The sequence below is a fragment of the Aquarana catesbeiana genome, linkage group LG12, assembly GCF_042186555.1.
Source record: "Aquarana catesbeiana isolate 2022-GZ linkage group LG12, ASM4218655v1, whole genome shotgun sequence".
Classification (NCBI taxonomy): domain Eukaryota; kingdom Metazoa; phylum Chordata; class Amphibia; order Anura; family Ranidae; genus Aquarana; species Aquarana catesbeiana.
Genome location: NC_133335.1, coordinates 61,402,836 through 61,424,296, shown reverse-complemented (window position 1 = coordinate 61,424,296; position 21,461 = coordinate 61,402,836).

The following is a 21,461-nucleotide window of genomic DNA, read 5'->3' as shown; positions in this document are numbered from 1 at the left end:
TGACAATTATAAGCCAGTGTTAAAGCATCATAAAGGCAAATATTACACAGTAACTACATGATTGTCATCCACCCTGACCAGTCACACCTTTCCACAGGCTGTCATAAAAGGCCTCGGATTATTGTCATTGTAATAATATTTTATTTAAGCTTCACAAACACAGCTTCTGCTCTTAGAACTCTATCATGTATTTTCAGCCCAAAGCATTCTCCTTTTTATTCGCATCTGCCACTTTATGAGCTTGGAATCCAATATATCTTAGTATATAACATGTATATGTATTACATGTGTATCTATAGAATGGCCCAATAAAGCTAGAATATTACATAACTGACTTTGTACTGCTGATTAGGCAGTGTCTGAGGGAAAAAAGAAATAAAAAAATCCCTCCTATATAGTGGGTCTTCCCCACACTGCTTGTTAATGTCTGGGGTACCAGTAAAAAGAACTTCTACTTATCTGATCTCATCTCCACAATATGGCACTGGCCCCCACAGCCTCTGCTTTAAGACTCTCTGGCAGTCACAGGCACTCTCATCAAGTACAATGCAGGGCCAATAGTCCTTCATGGTATGTGAGGATGCAGAGAGACCGTTCACAAGTCAGAGTGAGGATTTGAATGCCAGCTACTGGGGGGAGTGAGGGATAAGGTAACCAGTGGTGTATTTAGGTTTTGTGCTGCCCTAGGCCTGATTAAAATCCTGCACCCTCTAATTTAAATATGACCCACCTCTTTCTGCCAAAGCCACACCCCTTCCTGTTTAAGACCCTCTCTGTCATCTGTAAACCACACCCCTTCCTTTTTAGGCTGCACCTTTTCCTCTGTATACATTAAAAGTAGATACCAAGTGCCTACTTCTATATTTTGTTGTTTTGTATACCATTTTAAATGTTGTATCTATTATTTTAAGAGATAGTCATCCTAAAATAAAATAATGAAAAGTGTAGCCTCGTCAGTACCCATCAGTGCGGCTTTATCAGTGCAGCTTATCAGGGGCCATCAGTGCGGCCTCATCAGTGCGTCCTCATTAGGGGCCACCAGTGCAGCCTATCAGTGCGGCCTCATCAGTGCAGCTTATCAGTGCCCATTAGTGCGGCCTCATCAAGGGCCACCAGTGCAGCCTCATCAGTGCGGCCTCATCAGGAGCCACCAGTGCAGCCTATCAGTGCAGTCTCATCAGGGGCCACCAGTGCAGCCTATCAGTGCAGCCTTATCAAGGGCCACCAGTGCAGCCTCATCAGTGTGGCCTCATCAGGGGCCACCAGTGCAGCCTATCAGTGTGGCCTCATCAGGGGCCACCAGTGCAGCCGATCAGTGAGGCCTCATCAGGGGCCACCAGTGCAGCCGATCAGTGAGGCCTCATCAGGGGCCACCAGTGCAGCCGATCAGTGAGGCCTCATCAGGGGCCACCAGTGCAGCCGATCAGTGAGGCCTCATCAGGGGCCACCAGTGCAGCCGATCAGTGAGGCCTCATCAGGGTCACCAGTGCAGCCTCATCAGGGGCCACCAGTGCAGCCTATCAGTGCAGCTTATCAGTGCCCATCAGTGCAGCCTCATCAGTGCGGCCTCATCAGGGGCCACCAGTGCAGCCTATCAGTGCAGCCTCATCAGGGTCACCAGTGCAGCCCCATCAGTGCTGCCTTATCAGTGCCCATCAGTGCAGCTTAACAGTGCCCATCAGTGTAGCTTATCAGGGGCCACTAAAGCGGCCTATTAGTGCAGCCCCATCAGTGCAGCTTATTAGTGCCCTTTAGTGCGGCCTCATCAGGGGCCACCAGTGCGGCCTATCAGTGCAGCTTAAGAGTGCAGCCTCATCAGTTTCATAATATCACAACTTATTGGTGTATGTGAATTATGTATGGATTATAGCACGGAGCACTTTGCAGTACATTCATTTTCACTGAATGTGGATTGTTTAAGGAGTTTGCATTAATTTCAGCATGCATGGAGCACTTTGCAGTAATGAAAACAATGCAAACAGTCCACATTCAGTGAAAGTTCATTACCACAAAGTGCTCCATGCATGCTGAAATCAATACAAACTCATTAAACTGTCCACATTCAGTGAAAGTTCATGTACTGCAATGTTTGCAGTACATGAACTTTCACTGAATGTGGATGGTTTAATGAGTTTGCACCACGGATCACTTACAATATGATCTGTATATTAATTCAATCCATATTTAGCACTTTATTTAGAACTTGGCTTCTTGGTAAAGGACTTACAAAAATATAAGTAACTAAATTATTGTACCCGCAGCAGTACTGCTCTCGCCACCTGGGGGGTTCCCCTCGCCCACCTCTCTCTCTCCTCCTCCTCCTCCTATTGTCACAGCCGGCCCCTACCCCGGGCTGGGAGAAGATACAGTGTAAGGATGCTGCACAGAGGGTAGGCAGGGCATTAGGCTCCGCCTCCCGAAATACGTGCAGCAGGTCTGGCCAGTCACTGGTCACTTTATGATGATACCAGTCGCTCTCCTCCCCCTCGGCCTGTACTGCCCATAATAATAAGTGCCAAATGGCGAACACAGCCAGGGACTGTATATTTTGTGCGGGAGGCGGCCGTGGGAGTCGGGACTCGGGCGCACAGGTCGGGGGGGGGGGGGACTTTTTCGTGCGGGGGCGACTTTTTTTACCGCCCACGCAAAGTGCCGCCCTAGGCCTGGGCCTTGTCGACCTAGGCCAGAACACAGCACTAAAAGTAACTAAGAAAGTCCTTTTTAATGGGAATGAGAATGAGAATGAGAATTTGGCACCTGGTAGTGCAGGGGAAGATTTTTATTTTCCCCAGAGTTCAGTTTTAAAGTGGTAGTAAACCGCCACCAACATAAAAATAAAGTGGGCCCACCTGGCTTACCTGTAATGTCGGTCCCTCCCGTGCAGCACTCTCACGGATCACCGGCGCTGCCATCTTCAGTGGCCAGTTTGGCCTCTACAGCATTATTGTGGGGTGCAAGGGAGACACAGGAGCAGCGGACAGCCTTCTGCCAGCAGCCGGTCAAAACTAATGACAGGCTGATTTACGTGGTGCCTAGACGCTGTTCCAAGTGGTCCTCGCATTTAGGGCCATATGCATTAAAGGACATACGTCCCAAATGCAGAATTTTGACTGAAACTATCCATCACAAAGCAATATACAAGGAGCTCCAAGCCAAAGGTAAAATGTCCAAACTGCTTTAATAATTCTGTGACAACTTCATAAAAACAGCCAATGCCTTCCCGGGGTAACAAGCTTTCATCATTCACTCTTTAGCAAGCAAATCTGTAATCAGAAATATATCATTGATCCAAAACAATTTTGTCGGTGTTAGTGGCATTGTGCTGAACTATCAATCTGGCGCTCTCATGGTTAAATTCCCAATCAGATTCATTAAGAATGATCAATCACATAAATATGCAGAGCCGCACAGACAAGCATGCCTGTTTACATCCTGTGTGGACAACCACACAGCCTTATCACTGGAGCCAATACCGATCATCCAATTGCTCACTTGAAATCAATGGGCCCCGGGGGGGTGTCCCCTTGGTTGTCACTTCTTGATCTGGTTGGAAAATCACACTGCTATGTGAACAGTCAGTTCCGAATGTCGTTTTACTCCATGGGCTGCGAATTTGGAACACATCAGTCCAAACCCGCACATGACCCTTTTTATACATGCAGCCAAAACACAGTGCGGGTGAATCGCATGAATGTGAACCACCTCTGTAGGAACATATGTTATCTGCCCTGTCATGTGAATCTGTGCCCATAGAAAGGGATCCGAAATCCCATGTGTGTCAACCATGACTAAGGCCCCTTTCACACGGGGCAGACTGTCAGTGGATTTGCATGTTCAGCAGGGATCGGTCTGCCGTTTCCCGCTGAGCAGGCTGATGACAGGTCTGTGTCCTCTCTACTTATGCAGAATGGACACAAGACAGCCGCTTTCCTCTATGGGCTGTCAGATGTAAACAGACCATCTGTCCATTTATACCCAACTGTCATTCAACCCGAATCAAATGCAGGTGGGTGTAAATGGATACATGTCCGTTTATATCTGCCACTCCATACAGAACAATGGATGGTCCGATTTAGTCAGCCTGAAAAACGGACAAGCGAACCCGATCGGTCCACCAGTGTGAAAGGGGCCTAACGTGTGGCATGTGCTTGTAATGAGCACCCAAGTGCTTCTGTGCTCGAGGGGAACTTGAAGGAATAAAGTTTTGTTTTTTTTTTCTCATGGGGCCACCGCCTCATTTACTCACTCAGCAGATGGGCTTCTGCTGAGTGTTAAGAGAGCCTCCCCTTTCCTGCACCCCAACTTTTTCCAAACAAGTAGATTGTCATGAGGGAGAAGTAGATTGGGACCCCGATTTAGTCCCTTGGACAAGTCGTTTTTTTTTTTTTTTAAATTCCACACCCCTGTACCTAGAAGTTATTTTACTGTTATCAGTTGCTATAGATATCTGCACATCAATATTGCGCTTGCACTGCCTTGAAGTGACCCTACCATGAGAAAGGTGTGGAGGTCGCCACGGCTGACCTCACTTTCCAGAATGTTATGTTGATGCTTTGGCTCCAGTGCCTGAGTCTCTAAAGCTGGTCAAAGATGATTTGTTTTTAGCCATAAAATCACAAAACAAGAAAATATTGATAAGCTATATCATTTCTCTGGATACTGACAAATCGATGACGATGTCTTCACCACTGTGCCTGAATTGCTGCTTTGCGCAGCTTACAACTGACCAGCCAATAATACTGAAAGCTTAAACCAAATGAAGGATTGTCAGACCCATAATTGCAAGAATCTAAAACGCTTTAACAGTCCACAATTCACTATAAAACCTCCTTTGTGTTTGAGGACCAAAACCCCTTTTATGAGGCTAAAAGTACAAATTAATAGTATAACATGGATAATAACACAAATAAATCTTCATTGATTATTCTAAAATCCCATATAAAAATATGTAATCTTATGTATATAGTTCATTATTCATTCTAAAGGAGTTCTCACATTAATCACCTGGAGGTATATTTGTGTCATTATCCACAGTTTACTTCTATTTATTTATACTGATGAAGGGGGATTTGCCCCTGAAACATGTTCTATTGTGAACTGCTAAAGCTTTTTGGACTCTCTTACAATGTTGGTCTGGAGATTCTCCTTTTGGTTTAAGCATTGAGTGACTTTCTGGTACTTATCGGAGGGGTAGTCATGTATACATGTGAGCTGCCTAGCCAGAGCCAACAATGTTTTTCCTTCACTGCCGTGTTGACAGACCAGTGCCTTTTGGATGCATCCCTTAGCAATTAATACTGGGCATACACACGGCAGTATTTAGGCAACGTCAACCACTATCAATCAGCTTCCAGTCACAAGAACAGTTAAACGGACCATACACTGGACAATCCAATTTCGAATAGATAGGAGGTCAAACCTTAACAATTTATTCAATTAGAATTAAATCAGACAGGACCTTGCACTACATGTTGATGGCAGATCTAAAAGAGATTGTACAGGGAATGGAAGCCTTTAATCACTTTCCAGCCACCCCACCCACATATATTATGAGGCGGCGGCTCTCCTGCACAAAATCATATACAGGTAAGTGATTTCGCTCTTCAGCGGAGGTGATCAAATACCACCAAATGAAAGCTCTATTTGTGGGAAAAAAAAGGACATCAATTGTATCTTGGAACAGCTTCACATGACCGCTATTGTCAGTTAAAGTAACGCAGTGCCGTATCACAAAAAATGGTCTGGTCATGAAGGGGGTAAACCTTTCAGAGCTGAAGTGAAGTGGTTAAAGGCATCAACAACCAGTGAAACATTCAAATTGGTGCTTGGTTGCCTTGAACCAATTGATCATTTTGCGTTCATTTTGCATTCAAAAGCTGGAAATGTCATGAAAATTGCAGTGTGTGTGTGGCCTGCCTTAGTCCAATGTCACATGACCAATCCTGTTGCTGATGCAACTTTTCAGCAACAGGATCTATTTATAAAAAAAAAAAAAAAAAATAAGACAATGCTATAGGAATGTCTCAAGTTGCACAGTCATCATGAATAATCATCATAATTCTCCGAATATATTTATTCTCTGTGGCTGTCAACTCCATCTAGTAGACATAATGTGTTTTTTCCCTAAAATACCCCAATCAGAAAAATACAGCATTATGGCCACTAGATGGAGCTGCCAATCATGGAAAAATATGTATTTGGCAAATTACAGCCCCAAAACCACAAAGTAGCTTCTGTATCCTTTTTTGATCCAACTTTGGCGTGCTTTTGCGAGTTGTTTGGATGTTTTGCCCGGCAACAAAACACCCTTTATTTTAGCGGAAAACACAGGCAGATATGTGTGATTTTGCCCACATTTCCAATATGCTCAGATGTGAATGGGACCCCATCCAACAACGGTGGTGCTGGCCACTGATTTACACAAGATACAATGCCAGTCTCAGGTGTACGCTCACACTGTATATATGCAGATAGTTTTCTGCCCTGATGCATGAATGAAGCCCAATGCTGGCCATACACATATCAATTCTGAGGCAATTTCAAACATTTTTAATTAATAATAGCATCAAGGGTATTAAAAATACCTCTTGCAGGACAATTTCATGGGTCAAATGGTAGACGCACCAACTAGAAATAAAGCGTTACTGGATCTACTGATTACCAACAATACAGACCTGATCACGGATGTGGAAATGCAGGGCAATTTAGGTAACAGCGATCACAGGTCAATTGGCCTCAGTATAAATCACACATAAGGGGAATACAAAGCCACTGAATTTCAAAAGAGCCAACTTCCCTAAACTACAAACCTTGCTAGAAGATATAAATTGGGATAAAATCTTAGGAACAAAGAACACAGAGGAGAGATGGGTTTGCTTTAAGAGCATATTAAATAAGGGCATTAGCCAATGCATCCCATTGGGTAATACATTTAAAAGAGCGAACAAGAGTCCTGGATGGCTTAACACCAATGTAAAAATGCATATAAAAGCAAAAGAGAAGGCCTTCAAAAAATGGCCCCATAAAGAATGAGGAAGGACATCTGGTTAAAGGATGGAGAGATGGCGAAGGTATTGAATTTATTCTTCTCCTGAGTCTTCACGAGGGAATCGGGGGGCTTCAGTAACCAAAACTGCAGTGTTTGTCCTCATGACACAACACTGGAAGCACCTCCATGGCTATCAGAGGACAGAATGAGGATTAGACCTGGGAGAAGAACATTAATAAATCGCCGGGAGTGGATGGCTTGCACCCGAGGGTACTTAGGGAACTCAGTCAAGTAATTGCCAGACCATTGTTCCTAATTTTTACTGATAGTCTACTGACTTGAATGGTACCAAAAGATTGGAGAAAAGCCAATGTAGCACCAATATTTTAAAAGGGCCCAAAATACATCCCTGGGAATTACAGACCAGTTAGCCTAACATCAATAGTATGTAAACTCTTGGGGGGGGGGATAAGAGACTTACAAGATTTTAGTAATGAAAACAGTAATCGGCATGGATTCATGAAGAATCGTTCTTGCCAAACCAACATATTAACCTTCTATGAGGCGAGTTGCCATCTAGATAAAAGGAAGGCCTATAGACGTGATGTATCTGGACTTTGCAAAAACATTTGACACAGTTCCCCATAAACGTTTACTGTACAAAATAAAGTTCGCTGGCATGAACCATAGGGTGAGTACATGGATTGAAGCTGGCTACAAAGGCAAGTTCAGAGGGTGGTGATAAATGAGGAGTACTCGTAATGGTCAGGGGTGGGTAGTGGGGTCCCCCAGGGTTCTGTGCTGGGACCAATCCTATTTAATTTGTTCATAAACGACCTGGAGGATGGGGTAAACAGTTCAATCTCTGTATTTGCGGACAATACTAAGCTAAGCAGGGCAATAACTTCTCCGCAGGATGTGGAAAACTTGCAAGAAGATCTGAACAAATTAATGGGGTGGGCAACTACATGGCAAATGAGGTTTAATGTAGAAAAATGTAAAATAATGCATTTGGGTGGCAAAAATATGAATGCAATCTATACACTGGAGGGAGAACCTCTGGGGGAATCTAAGATGGAAAAGGACCTGGGGGTCCTAGCAGATGATAGGCTCAGCAATGGCATGCAATGCCAAGCTGCTGCTAACAAAGCAAACAGAATATTGGCATGCATTAACCACTTGCTTACTGGGCACTTAAACCCCCCTCCTATCCAGAGCAATTTTCAGCTTTCAGCGTTGACGCACTTTAAATGACAATTGCGCGGTCATACAACACTGTAACTGAAATTTTTATCATTTCTTCACCACAAACAGAGCTTTCTTTTGGTGGTAATTGATCACCTCTGCAGTTTTTACGATTTGTTAAAAATATGTAAAAAACTGAATTTAAAAAAAAAAAAAAAATATTTTTTTTATATTTTGTTATAAAAAAATTTAAAACAGGTAATTTTTCTCCTTCATTGATGTACGCTGATGAGGCGGCAGTGATGGGCACTCATAGGCGGCAGTGATGGGCACTGATGGGTGGCAGTAATGGGCACTGATGGGTGGCAGTAATGGGCACTGATGGGTGGCAGTAATGGGCACTGATGGGTGGCAGTAATGGGCACTGATCAGTTACACTAATAGGCAGAACTGCTAGGTGGGCACTGATTGGCACTACTGGAGGGCATTGATAGCTGGCACTGTTAGGTGCCACTGATGAGGCAGATGGGCCTCTTCCACTTGGGGACCGATGTCCCTTACATCCGAGCCGGTGATCGTCTTTTTTTCTCTACTCACGAAAAAAAAAAACTATTACCGACCTTTTGTTTACATCATGTGATCAGCTGTCATTGGCTTACAGCTAATCACATGGCAAGGGGCCGGGACCGGCCCCTTACTCGGATCGGTGATCACCTGAGTCTCAGTGACTCGTTGATCACAGCGCGCTCGGCGAGCGCCCTGCAAGGCGCGTGCACAGGGGAGGCCGTCATATGACGGCCTTCGGGGAATTCAGGTCCCCGCTGTGGCCGTCATTCGGCCATAGCGCGGATGTGAAGTGGTTAAAAAAGGGATTAACTCCAGGGATAAAGCGATAATTCTCCCACTCCCACACCTGTCCAGTTCTGGGCACCAGTCCTCAGGAAGGATGTACTGGAAATGGACCTAATAAAGGGTCTGGAGGATATTAGTTATGAAGAAAGGTTACGAGCACTGAACTTATTATCTCTGGAGAAGAGACGCTTTAGAGGGGATATGATTTCAATTTACAAATACCGTACTGGTGACCCCACAAACTCCGCAGAACGGAGTTTAATAAGACACGTGGCCACTCACTAATATTAGAAGAAAAGAGGTATAACCATAAACTGCGAAGAGGATTATTTACTAGGAGAGCGGCAAGGACGTGGAATTCCCTTCCACAGGCAGTGGTCTCAGCGGGGGGCATAGATAGTTTAAAAAAACTATTAGATAAGCACCTGAACGACCGCAACATGCAGGGATATACAATGTAATATTGACATATAATCACACACACACATAGGTTGGACTTGATGGACTTGTCTTTTTTCAAGCGCACATACTATGTAACTATGTAACTATAAAGGTGAATTACATGAATGATGAATCTATTACTCGATAAAATAGGAACTGATCGATCAGATTGTTTAATTTATAATCAGCCTGATATACAGAGCAATCTGATTGTAGTTCTTTATGGTGACTAGACACGTTTGAAATTACCAAGTTTGATGCCGATCAATTCCAACTGATCTCTCCAATTGGCCGAGGATCACACTAGAGGTGCTGCATAATCATGCATTTATCAGGGTGTTTTTGATGCATTTTTTTGTAGGAGGAGACTGGATTTTAAGCACAAAACTCAGCCAAAAACACACAAAAAAATAGCTAAAGATATGATCATAAATTATGCAGCATATCTCTGTCTCCACCATGCAACCTCATCATTAAAAAGGATTGAATTAATGTCTGAATGATCTCTGCAAAACAATCAATTTTCCGTTCTAGTTAATTGACTAAGTTTGATTAAATACGATCTAAAACATATCTAATGACCATACACTATACCAGTGGTCTACAAACTGCGGCCCTATGCTTGCTTTTATCTGGCCCTTGGGGCACTATTCCTCCCATTGACACCAATGATGGGACGCTATTCCTCCCATTGACACCAATGACGGGACACTATTCCTCCCATTGACACCAATGACGGGACACTATTCCTCCCATTGACACCAATGACGGGACACTATTCCTCCCATTGACACCAATGACGGGACACTATTCCTCCCATTGACACCAATGACGGGACACTATTCCTCCCATTGACACCAATGACGGGACACTATTCCTCCCATTGACACCAATGACGGGACACTATTCCTCCCATTGACACCAATGACGGGACACTATTCCTCCCATTGACACCAATGACGGGACACTATTCCTCCCATTGACACCAATGACGGGACACTATTTCTCCCATTGACACCAATGACGGGACACTATTCCTCCCATTGACACCAATGACGGGACACTATTCCTCCCATTGACACCAATGACGGGACACTATTCCTCCCATTGACACCAATGACGGGACACTATTCCTCCCATTGACACCAATGACGGGACACTATTCCTCCCATTGACACCAATGACGGGACACTATTCCTCCCATTGACACCAATGACGGGACACTATTCCTCCTGTTGACACCAATAATGGGGCCTTATTCCTCCCATCGACACCAATAATGGGTACAATCTCCTAAGAGCTCATTCCCAACACAATTTCTGTGTTCACTGTTCATTTCTGCATTTACATACATTCTCAATGTGTCTGCAGCGCATTTACATATGTTTTCAGTGCTGGTTCATACCAGCTGCTGCAAGGCACTGCAGCGGCTGGTGTGTGGTGCGATCCAGCAGAGATCAGCACAGTTATGAAGCCCAGAACTCAATGGATTGCACTTTTTCCTTTTTTTTGGAATTAACTTTGTTGTGATGTCACACAAACATCCCATAAAGTTCAATTGGTGGATGCTCAGTGCTAGGTGTTGGATTGCCTCGTACTGTGCTGAAAATAAGTAGTGCACGCAGTAGATTTTTTTCGATGCACCGTACCTGCACACCGCAAAACGCAGTGGTGTCTTGGCACATAGGAGACAAGGGGGAATAGCCGCCTTACACAGTCCCACCACATCCAGTGTAAACCAGCCCTCAGTGTGTTGGCAATGCATTTTTTAAATATTTTGTTCATTTATTTTGCTCATTTATTTCAATTTTGTTTTCTTTACTAAGTTGCATGTACACGTGTTTGCACGCATTGATGTGCATTTGTGGTGTATAAAAATGCAGCATGCACATGTAAGCACTGCAGTGGTGTGAACTTGATTAGAATGCATTCATTGCTCTTGTACAGTATACGTGTTTGTACTGCGTTCATGGCACATTTAAAAAGTCACATGACTGCATCTAGTGTAAATGAGCCCTTAAATCTCCTCACACACATTGTACAACATTCTTCAGATCTACCAACAACTGCGTAGTACAACCTACCAGATCAGATACAGACTCATTGCATAGATTTGGCAGGTCCTCATATTACAGAGTCTTGCAAAATCTAAAGTTGATTGTACAAAGCTTGTAACAAGTACAGTTGTGCTCATAAGTTTACATACCCTGGCAGAATTTATGATTTCTTGGCCATTTTTCAGAGAATATGAATGATAACACAAAAACATTTCTTTCACTCATGGTTAGTGTTTGGCTGAAGCCATTTATTATCAATCAACTGTGTTTACTCTTTTAAACGCTCCATGCACACTGGACGTTAAAATAATGTTTTAAAAACACCAGTAGCTTTGCAGCGAGTCTTTCAACGTTTTGTAACATTTTTGCAATAGCGTTTATCAGTGTTTTTAAAAAAATTTTTGTTGCTTTTTTTCAATGGATCAAAAACGTTAAAAAACACTGGTGAGCCACGTTTTTGAGCGTTTATCGACGTTTATCAGTGTTTATGAGCGTTTTTTGTGGTCAGAAAAATGACTTCTGAATGCAATTTTATGGTGTTCAGAAAACAGCCCATAAACTCCACTGCTGATAAACATCCAAAAATGTCCATGTGTGCACATAGGATAACATAGAGGGGAGTTTATGGGCTGTTAAAAAAAACACCCAAGCGATTGATGCTGGAGATGCGATTACCACAGGGGCACACTTTTACACATCTTCTGGGAATGCCCTGGCATCCAGCCATTTTGGCTACAAGTCCTCCAATTCATCCACAAATTTACGGACATCTCAGTGTCCAGAGACCCTGCAGCAATTCTTCTTAACCTGACCCCTCTCTCCCGGAAAAAATACAATAAATCATTACTTAAACATTTACTTAATGCAGCTAGAGCATGCATTCCAGCCATGTGGAAACAGCAATCTCCTCCTACCCTCGCCCAATGGTTCGCCAGAGCAAAAGACATAGAAAGCATGGAGAATCTGACCTCCGCTCTACGGGACAAATCAGAAGAACACAAAACCCGATGGTTCTACTGGGATCAATTCTGTTTCTCTGAAGAATACTCTCAATGCCTATGAAACCAATTTTTTGCCTGTCGTGACCTGGGTGGTGTGGGGATGGCGGGACACTGTCCGCATCCCTTTCCCTACCTCCCCCCACTTCACCCTCCCCCCCCCCCTTTTTTTTCTCTTCCTCCTCTCCTTTTTCTTTTTATTTTCTTCTCCCATTATAATTTTTTTCTTAAGCCCAAAAATTGATGCACTTCGTCACAGCCGAACACCGTTTAAGATATAATCCATCATCTACCAGTTACTACTTTCTCAAAGGTTTTGTATCGATTGCACAAAACTGCTTTTTTCAATTCTGTAAAGAGACAATGTTGGATTGTAGTATTTACACTAACTGTTATTACCCCGACTGTGATATAGCATGGCTATTTGTCTAGCTATAATTGTCATCTTCTGTGCATCTATCAATAAAAAAAGATAAAAAAACAAACAAAAAAAATAAAATAAACGCCCTGATCAAAAGTTTACATACCTCAGTTCTTAATACCGTGTATTGCCCCCTTTAACATCAATGACAGCTTGAAGTCTTTTGTGGATGAGGCTCTTTTATCTTCTCAAATGGTAAAGCTGCCCATTCCTCTTGGCAAAAAGCCTCCAGTTCCTGTAAATTCTTGGGCTGTCTTGCATGAACTGCATGTTTGAGATCTCCTCAGAGTGGCTCAATGATATTGAGGTGAGGAGACTGAGATGGCCACTCCAGAACCTTCACTTTATTCCTCTGTAGCCAATGACAGGTCGACTTGGCCTTGTGTTTTGGATCATTGTCATGTTGGAATGTCCAAGTTTCTGGCTGATGAATGCAAATATTCCTCCAGTATTTTTTGATAACATACTGCATTCATCTTGCCATCAACTTTGAGGCTCACACATCCCCAAAACATCAGCGATCCACCTCCATGTTTCACAGTAGGAATGGTGTACCTTTCATCATAGACCTTGTTGACTCCTCTCCAAAGGTAGTGTTTATGGTTGTGGCCAAAAAGCTCAATTTTGGTCTCATCACTCCAAATGACTTTGTGCCAGAAGGTTTGAGGCTTGTCTCTGTGCTGTTTGGTGTATTGTAAGTGGGATACTTTGTGGCATTTGCGTAGTAATGGCTTGCTTCTGGCGACACGACCATGCAGCCCATCTTTCTTCAAGTGTCTCCTTATTGTGCATCTTGAAACAGCCACACCACATGTTTTCAGAGAGTCCTGTATTTCACCTGAAGTTATTTGTGGGTTTTTCTTTGCATCCCGAACAATTTTCCTGTTAGTTGTGGCTGAAATTTCAGTTGGTCTACCTGACCGTGGTTTGGTTTCAACAGAACCCCTAATTTTCCACTTCTTGATTAGAGTTTGAACACTGCTGATTGGCATTCCCAATTCCTTGGATATCTTTTTATATCCCTTTCCTGTTTTATACAGTTCAACTACCTTTTCCCGCATATCCTTTGACAATTCTTTTGCTTTCCCCATAACTCAGAATGCAGAAACCTCAGTGCAGCACTGGATGAAAGATGCAAAGGTCTAACAGGAGTCCAGAAACTCATTGACCTTTTATACACACACACTAATTATAAGCAAACAGATCACAGGTGAGGATGGTTACCTTTAATAGACATTCAAACCCCTTCGTGTCAACTTGTGTGCATGTCATCAGGCCAAAATCACCAGGGTATGTAAACTTTTGATCAGGGTCATTTGGGTAGTTTCTGTTGCCATTATGATTTAAAAAGAGTAAACACAGTTGATTGATAATAAATGGCTTCAGCCAAACACTAACCCTGGTGATTAAACACTGAGTGAAAGAAATGTTTTTGTGTTATCATTCATGTTCTATGAAAATAGGCCAAGAAACCATCAATTCTGCCAGGGTATGTAAACTTAGCACAACTGTATAGTGACCCTTTGGCCATACATGGATTGAAATTTCATCCGGTTCAGCAGGGACCAACCGAGATTCAATTTATGCATGGCCAGGCTGAATGTACCCAAGATAATCCAGCAATCGACTTGGGTACAACCAGCCTGTCCTATTATTTTTCACGTGGCTATACCCACATGTTGTTGCCGACCCCCCCCCCCCAAGAACACAATGGCTCTATGGGAGGAACTTCAACATTCAGTGTTGATGGAGGAATCAAGCGATTTTATTTCCTTCCACCTGTAGTGGAAGGAATTAAAATAGAATCATTTATGGGCTGCTTTAGATGTACCAAAACTATATAATAGAAGGACACACTCAATCTATCCAACCAATCTGTATCCAATCAGGCCAAACCTTGCACTACATAGCTCAGAGGTCAGCAACCTTTTTCCACTTAAGGGTCAGATTCAATGTATGTGAATGCATGGAGGGCCGCATTCACCTGTTAATAAATGAAGATAATAACCTAGACCCCCTTTACAGTACACAGCCCCCGAACCTCTGAACCCCTTTACATTACACAACCCCCACACCTCTGGACCCCTTTACATTACACAGTCCCTCACCTCTGGACCCCTTTACATTACACAGTCCCCGCACCTCTGGACCCCTTTACATTACACATTCCCCGCACCTCTGGACCCCTTTACATTACACATTCCCCGCACCTCTGGACCCCTTTACATTACACAGCCCCCGCACCTCTGGACCCCTTTACATTACACAGCCCCCGCATCTCTGGACCCCTTTACATTACACAGTCCCTCACCTCTGTACCCCTTTACATTACACTGTCCCTGCACCTCTGGACCCCTTTACATTACACAGCCCTCGCACCTCTGGACCCCTTCACATTACACAGCCCCCACACCTCTGGACCCCTTTACATTACACAGCCCTCGCACCTCTGGACCCCTTTACATTACACAGCCCCCGCACCTCTGGACCCCTTTACATTACACAGCCCCCGCACCTCTAGACCCCTTTACATTACACAGTCCCTCACCTCTGGACCCCTTTACATTACACAGAGCCCCTGCAAATTACACAGCCCCCCCCCCACAGCTCTGCCCTTTCCTACCTTGTCCCATGCAGAGAAGACAGATCAGAGCAGGGAGCATGAAGCTGAATGAGAACACGGGTGAGACACACAGCAGTGCTGATAAAGAGCTTCTGGATTTAAATTTTTCATATTAACAAGCTAGGACCACCTAGCAACCAATCACCTGGAAAGTTAAGTCCAGCAGCTCCCGCTGTCTTATCAGCGCTGCTGTGTGTCTCTCCCGTGTTCTCATTCAGCTTCCTACTCCTTGCTCGGGCTCAGCTCTTACTTAAAATGTCAGCAGGCTGGGTGCACGTAAATTAATCACATGCACTGACGGGCCAGGCATTTAGCGGCGGTGGGCTGTAGGTTGCCGATCCCTGACATAGCTGATGGTGGATGTAAAAGGAGATTGTACAATCCAATCAGATTGTAATGTGTGTGGTATACTATAAGGAGAATGTCCAGAGATTGCAGCATTGGATTGTATAGTGGTTGGCCAATAGAGATGGGCTCAGGCGTGTTCAGGATCCTAGTCCCAACCCACCTGTCCAACAATCCCACCAGGAAGCCGACACTGCACACCAATAATCACAGGCAGTGAGACATTTCCTGGTCCGCAGCTGCACAGATCTGGAAATGCCTGTGATTAGTGGTGTGCAGTGTCGGCTTCCTGGCGGGATCGTTAGTCAGGTGGGTTGGGACTAGGATCCTGAACACGCCTGAGCCCATCTCTATTGCCCACCATTAGGCTCAATTTCACTTGGATTCGGTCAAACTTAGTAAACAGACCAGGGCAGAAAATTATTAATTGTTTTGCATTGATCACATGAGATGATCTGGTCATAAACTAACCAATCAGATTGTATAGTGTATAATAAGCCCCATTCAGACCTTGTGTACTGGGAACAAGCGTTCCCGCTATTAACTTTTAAAGTGTAATATTTATGTGGAAACGCTAGTTGTGCACAGGGCTGCCCTATGTGCCCTTGTCGCTAGGGTTGCCACCTCATCCCTTTAAAAGTGAACACACATGAATTACACAGGTTCTGTGACAGATTAACCACTTGCTGACCGCTGCATGCCGATATACGTTGGCACAATGGCTGCAGTGGGCAAATGGGCGTACCTGTACGGGGATAGCAGGCGTGCGCCCGCCGCTTACAGTGTGACCATGCCTGCGGGAACCAGCGGACTCGATGTCCGCCGGTCTCCTGACAATCGTGTCATGGAGCTGCAGAATGGGGAAGTGCCTATGTAAACAAGGCTTTTCCCCGGTCTGCATTGTGTCATGACAGAGATAGCACTAAGAACGGTCACTGGTTCGAATCCTGACCACGACACTACCTGCCTGGAGTTTGCATGTTCTCCCTGTGCCTGCGTGGGTTTCCTCCGGGTACTCCGGTTTCCTCCCACACTCCAAAGACATGCTGGTAGGTTAATTGGATCCTGTCTAAATTGTCCCTAGTATGTATGAATGTGAGTTAGGGACCTTAGATTGTAAGCTCCTTGAGGGTAGGGACTGATGTGAATGTACAATGTATATGTAAAGCGCTGTGTAAATTGACGGCGCTAAAGAAGTACCTGAAATAAATAAATAAAATTACTGCTCCCTGTCATGTGAATGGAAGCCGATCCCCCCACCCCCCCCCCCCAGTTAGAATCACTCCCTAGGACACACTTAACCCCTTCACCACCCCCTAGTGGTTAACCCCTTCACTGCCAGTGTCATTTACACAGTAATCTGCATTTTTGTAGCACTGATCGCTGTATAAATGACAATGGTCCCAAAATAGTGTCAAAAGTGTCCGATGTGACCACCATAATGTCGCAGTCACAATAAAAATCGCAGATCACTGCCATTACTACTAAAAAAAAAAAAAAAAAAAAAAAATGACTACTAAAATCACCATAAAACTAACCCCCATTTTGTAGACGCTATAACTTTTGCACAAACAATAATAAAAACAATATCAGTATACGCTTATTGCGATTTTTTTTACCAAAAATATGTAGAAGAATACATATCGGCCTAAACTGAGGAAAAAAATATTTTTTTATATATTTTTGGGGATATTTATTATAGCAAAAAGTAAAAAATATTGCTTTTTTTTTTCAAAATTGGTGCTCTATTTTTTTGTTTATAGCGCAAAAAATAAAAACCACAGAGGCGATCAAATACCACCAAAAGAAAGCTCTATTTGTGGGAAAAGAATGACATCAATTTTGTTTGGGTACAACGTCGCACGACCGCGCAATTGTCAGTTAAATCGACGCAGTGCCGAATCACAAAAAATGCTCTGGTCAGGAAGGGGGTAAAATCTTCTGGGGCTGAAGTGGTTAAGGTGGTAATTAAACTCACTTGGTACCTTATCTGCATTAAATTAGCCTCAGAAATCGGTGTAATTCATGTGTGTTCCGGTTTAAATGGAGGAGGTGGCAACCCTACTTGTCGCCCAAAACAAACGCCTGTTCCTTTTTGGGCGACAAGCTGAGCACGACTTTTCACTGAATGTTTTGCTGAGCGACAATCACACAACGTGTGGGGTCCCAGTAAAGAATAACGGCACCCAAACGCGTCTTCTCCCACGATTTGGAATTCCAGATTGGCCGAGTGTGAATTCAGCTTAAAAGGGAGGTTCTGGTTATTCGATCGGTTTGATAATCGATCACTTTGATTGGATGAGAAGAAAAAAAAAGAAGCATGTATGGCCACGGTAAGATCTCCAATCAGCTATGTAGCAGAGGGGACGGTCTGATCCAATACCAACTGAACGGATTGTTCACATCGGTCTTCAGGATACATTCCTTGGAGAAGTAATGGTGACCATACACTATACAATCTAATTGTACAATCTCCTCTATGTAGTGCAATTGTCTGCCTCATATTAGTGTTTGTAAATGTAAAGGAGATCGTACAATTAGATTGTATAGTGTATGGCCAGCTTGAGAGAGACAAACTACACAAGTGTCTGGTGGGAGGTTGCAATGTAAATCAGAATAAAACTTCTCTATGTAATAGAACTCCCCCCCTCGTCCTGTCTATGGTTACCATGACAACCTGACAGCAGACAAAGTTTAGGGAAGTCACTGGAAGGCCCCCAGTAGCCGGCAGTACTTACCTGTCCCCCTGCTGTTAGTGTCCTCGGTCACACACCTCCCTCTTCTTCACCACTGACAAGCTGGACATTCATTAAACTTCACCACACACGTTCAGTCAGGTAACAGAGCTCTCCCGCCCTGGAGCATCATGGGAAATGTAGTCCACACGGCCATACAGCTCAGGGGTAGAGGCGGACGGACAGACTACATCTCCCATGATGCCTCGGGGCTGCAGGCGGGGCCTGCGTCTCAAACTATGGAAATAAAACTTACTATACAAGGAGGGCGTGGCCTCAACTGTGACTGGAATTGTATAAGTGTGTAAAATGGCTCCAACTATAGAACCAATTATAGAACAGACGGTGTGTGTGTTTCCATATTATAATAAAGTGGGTCTGTCATAATAATAAAAAGCCTGCTTAGTTTTATGCCAGGCAGACTTGAAGAAAAAAGCTTATTGAAAGTTAAAAAATGTATCCCTCAGAGCTAGGGTGACCACATTTCTAAAACTGCCATTCAGGGACATTGTGAGGTGGCATCCCTAGGCACCCCCCTTCCCAAAAAAATATGATTTCAAGACCCTCGCCGACGATGGAATCTGTCACTCATTTCCCTTCTGCGTTGCTATCATAGAATGCTAGGAGGAATTGATGTCACTTTAGAACAGAGGTCCCCAGGAGGAATTGATGTCACTTTAGAACAGAGGTCCCCAGGAGGAATTGATGTCACTTTAGAACAGCGGTCCCCAACCTTTTTTGCATGAGGGACCGGTTTCGTGGAAGAGGGGAGGAATGTAATCTCTGGGTTGACAGGGAATTCGGTGGCAGGTGATTTGTCGGGTGATTGTTAGCACATAATCATCCCCACACCATGCTTGATATGGTGTCAGGATTAAGGATGAGCTCCGGCGTGTTCGCACAGCCCACATGCAGAGCCCGCCAGGAAGTCGTTACTGCGCTGCACTAATAACAGGCAGTGAGACATTGTCCCGATGCGCGGCTACAGAGATCGGGAAATGTCTCACTGCCTGTGATTAGCATAGCGCAGTGCCGACTTCCTGGCGGGCTCTGCATGTGGGCTGTGCAAACACGCCGGAGCTCATCCTTAGTCAGGATGATCAAATCACATTGTTTCTCTTACTACATTGTAATATATAATGAAATAGTTCAACTCACCATAATGCAGAATCAATGGGAACCCTAAGCTTGTCACTTGCCACCAGATACAGCATGCCACCGTCGCCTGCCCCCAGATGCAGCTTGTCACTTGCCACCGTCATCTGCTGCCAGATGCAGCGTGTCACTTGCCATCCGATGCATTTTGTCGCTTGCCACCCGTAGCCTGCCACCGGATGCAGTGTGCCACTTGCCACCTATACCTATAGCCTGCCACCAGATGCAGTGTGCCACTTACCATCTATAGCCTGCCACCAGATGCAGTGTGCCACTTGCCACCCATACCCTTCCACCAGATGCAGGGTACAATGGGTTGAGGACAGGGTTCTGTGGAGGGGTGAAGGGTACTATGGGTTGGAGGCAGGGTTCTGTGGAGGGGTGCAGGGTACTATGGGTTGGAGGCAGGGTTCTGTAGAGGGGTGCAGGGTACTATGGGTTGGGGGCAGGGTTCTGTAGAGGGGTGCAGGGTACTATGGGTTGGGGGCAGGGTTCTGTAGAGGGGTGCAGGTACTATGGGTTAGGGGCAGGGTTCTGTGGAGGTGTGCAGGATACTATGGGTTGGGACAGGGTTCTGTAGAGGGGTGCAGGGTACTATGGGTTTGGAGCAGGGTTCTGTAAAGGGGTGCAGGGTACTATAGTTTGGGGGCAGGGTTCTGTAGAGGGGTGCAGGGGACTATGGGCTGGGGGCAGGATTCTGTGGAGGGGTGCAGGGTACTATGGGTTGGGGGCAGGGTTCTGTAGAGGGGTGCATGGTAATATGGGTTGGGGCATAGTTCTGTAGAGTAGAGGGGTGAGGGGTGCAAGGTAGATGGGAGGTACAGGAAGAAGAGAGGGCTCCCACACAGGGTTCAATGGAGGAGTAGAGGGCAGAGGACAGTGTCAGAGGGGGCCCTGGACATTGACAGCCTGGAACGGTCGGAGGGACCTGGATCAGAGCTGGGGGAGACGATCAGGGTGGGAGCAGCTGGGGGTGAGCGAGCACCGAGAAGGAGGGACTCGAGGACTGGGAAGCATGGGAGGGACTCGGGGACACAGACACAGGCAGCGCCCCACCCCCATTTCAGTCACGAGAGACGAGCAGTGCCAGAGTACCGATCACCGGGATCCGCCGTACACTGCACGTCTGACAGAGAGCCAACACTGCTATTCCCGACCTACACCTCCATCCACCTTATACTACCCGACTGCCAGCCCTGCTCATTCAACCAATCACCCTCTACTACCTTGAGGACAAAGACGACCCTGCCTATCAGCAGAGCAGAGCATGGGGCGGGAGGAGCTGGTATGAAAAGACTCCGCCAATCCCGCTGTCTGTGCAGATCTCCAGCTCCTCCCGCACCCTTGCTCTGTGCTGATAGGATGAAATCGTTGGTGGTGCAGGAGAGCCGCAAGAGGAGACAGATAGACATGGCCACAGAATTGTGAACGGCTGCATTGGACTTGTCAATTTCATTGCGGGACACTGTATTGTCCCAGAATGAAGGTGCCCGGGACCTGGGACAGACCTCCAAGATGCGGGACTTTCCCGGGCAATTCGGGATGCATGGTCACCCTACTCAGAGCCCAATTTCTAGAGGCTTGATGGGGCTCTTTCACACTCGCGCACCCAAGGGATGGTAAAAGCAGGCGGTTGAGCCCCTGACCACCCACCTAAATTC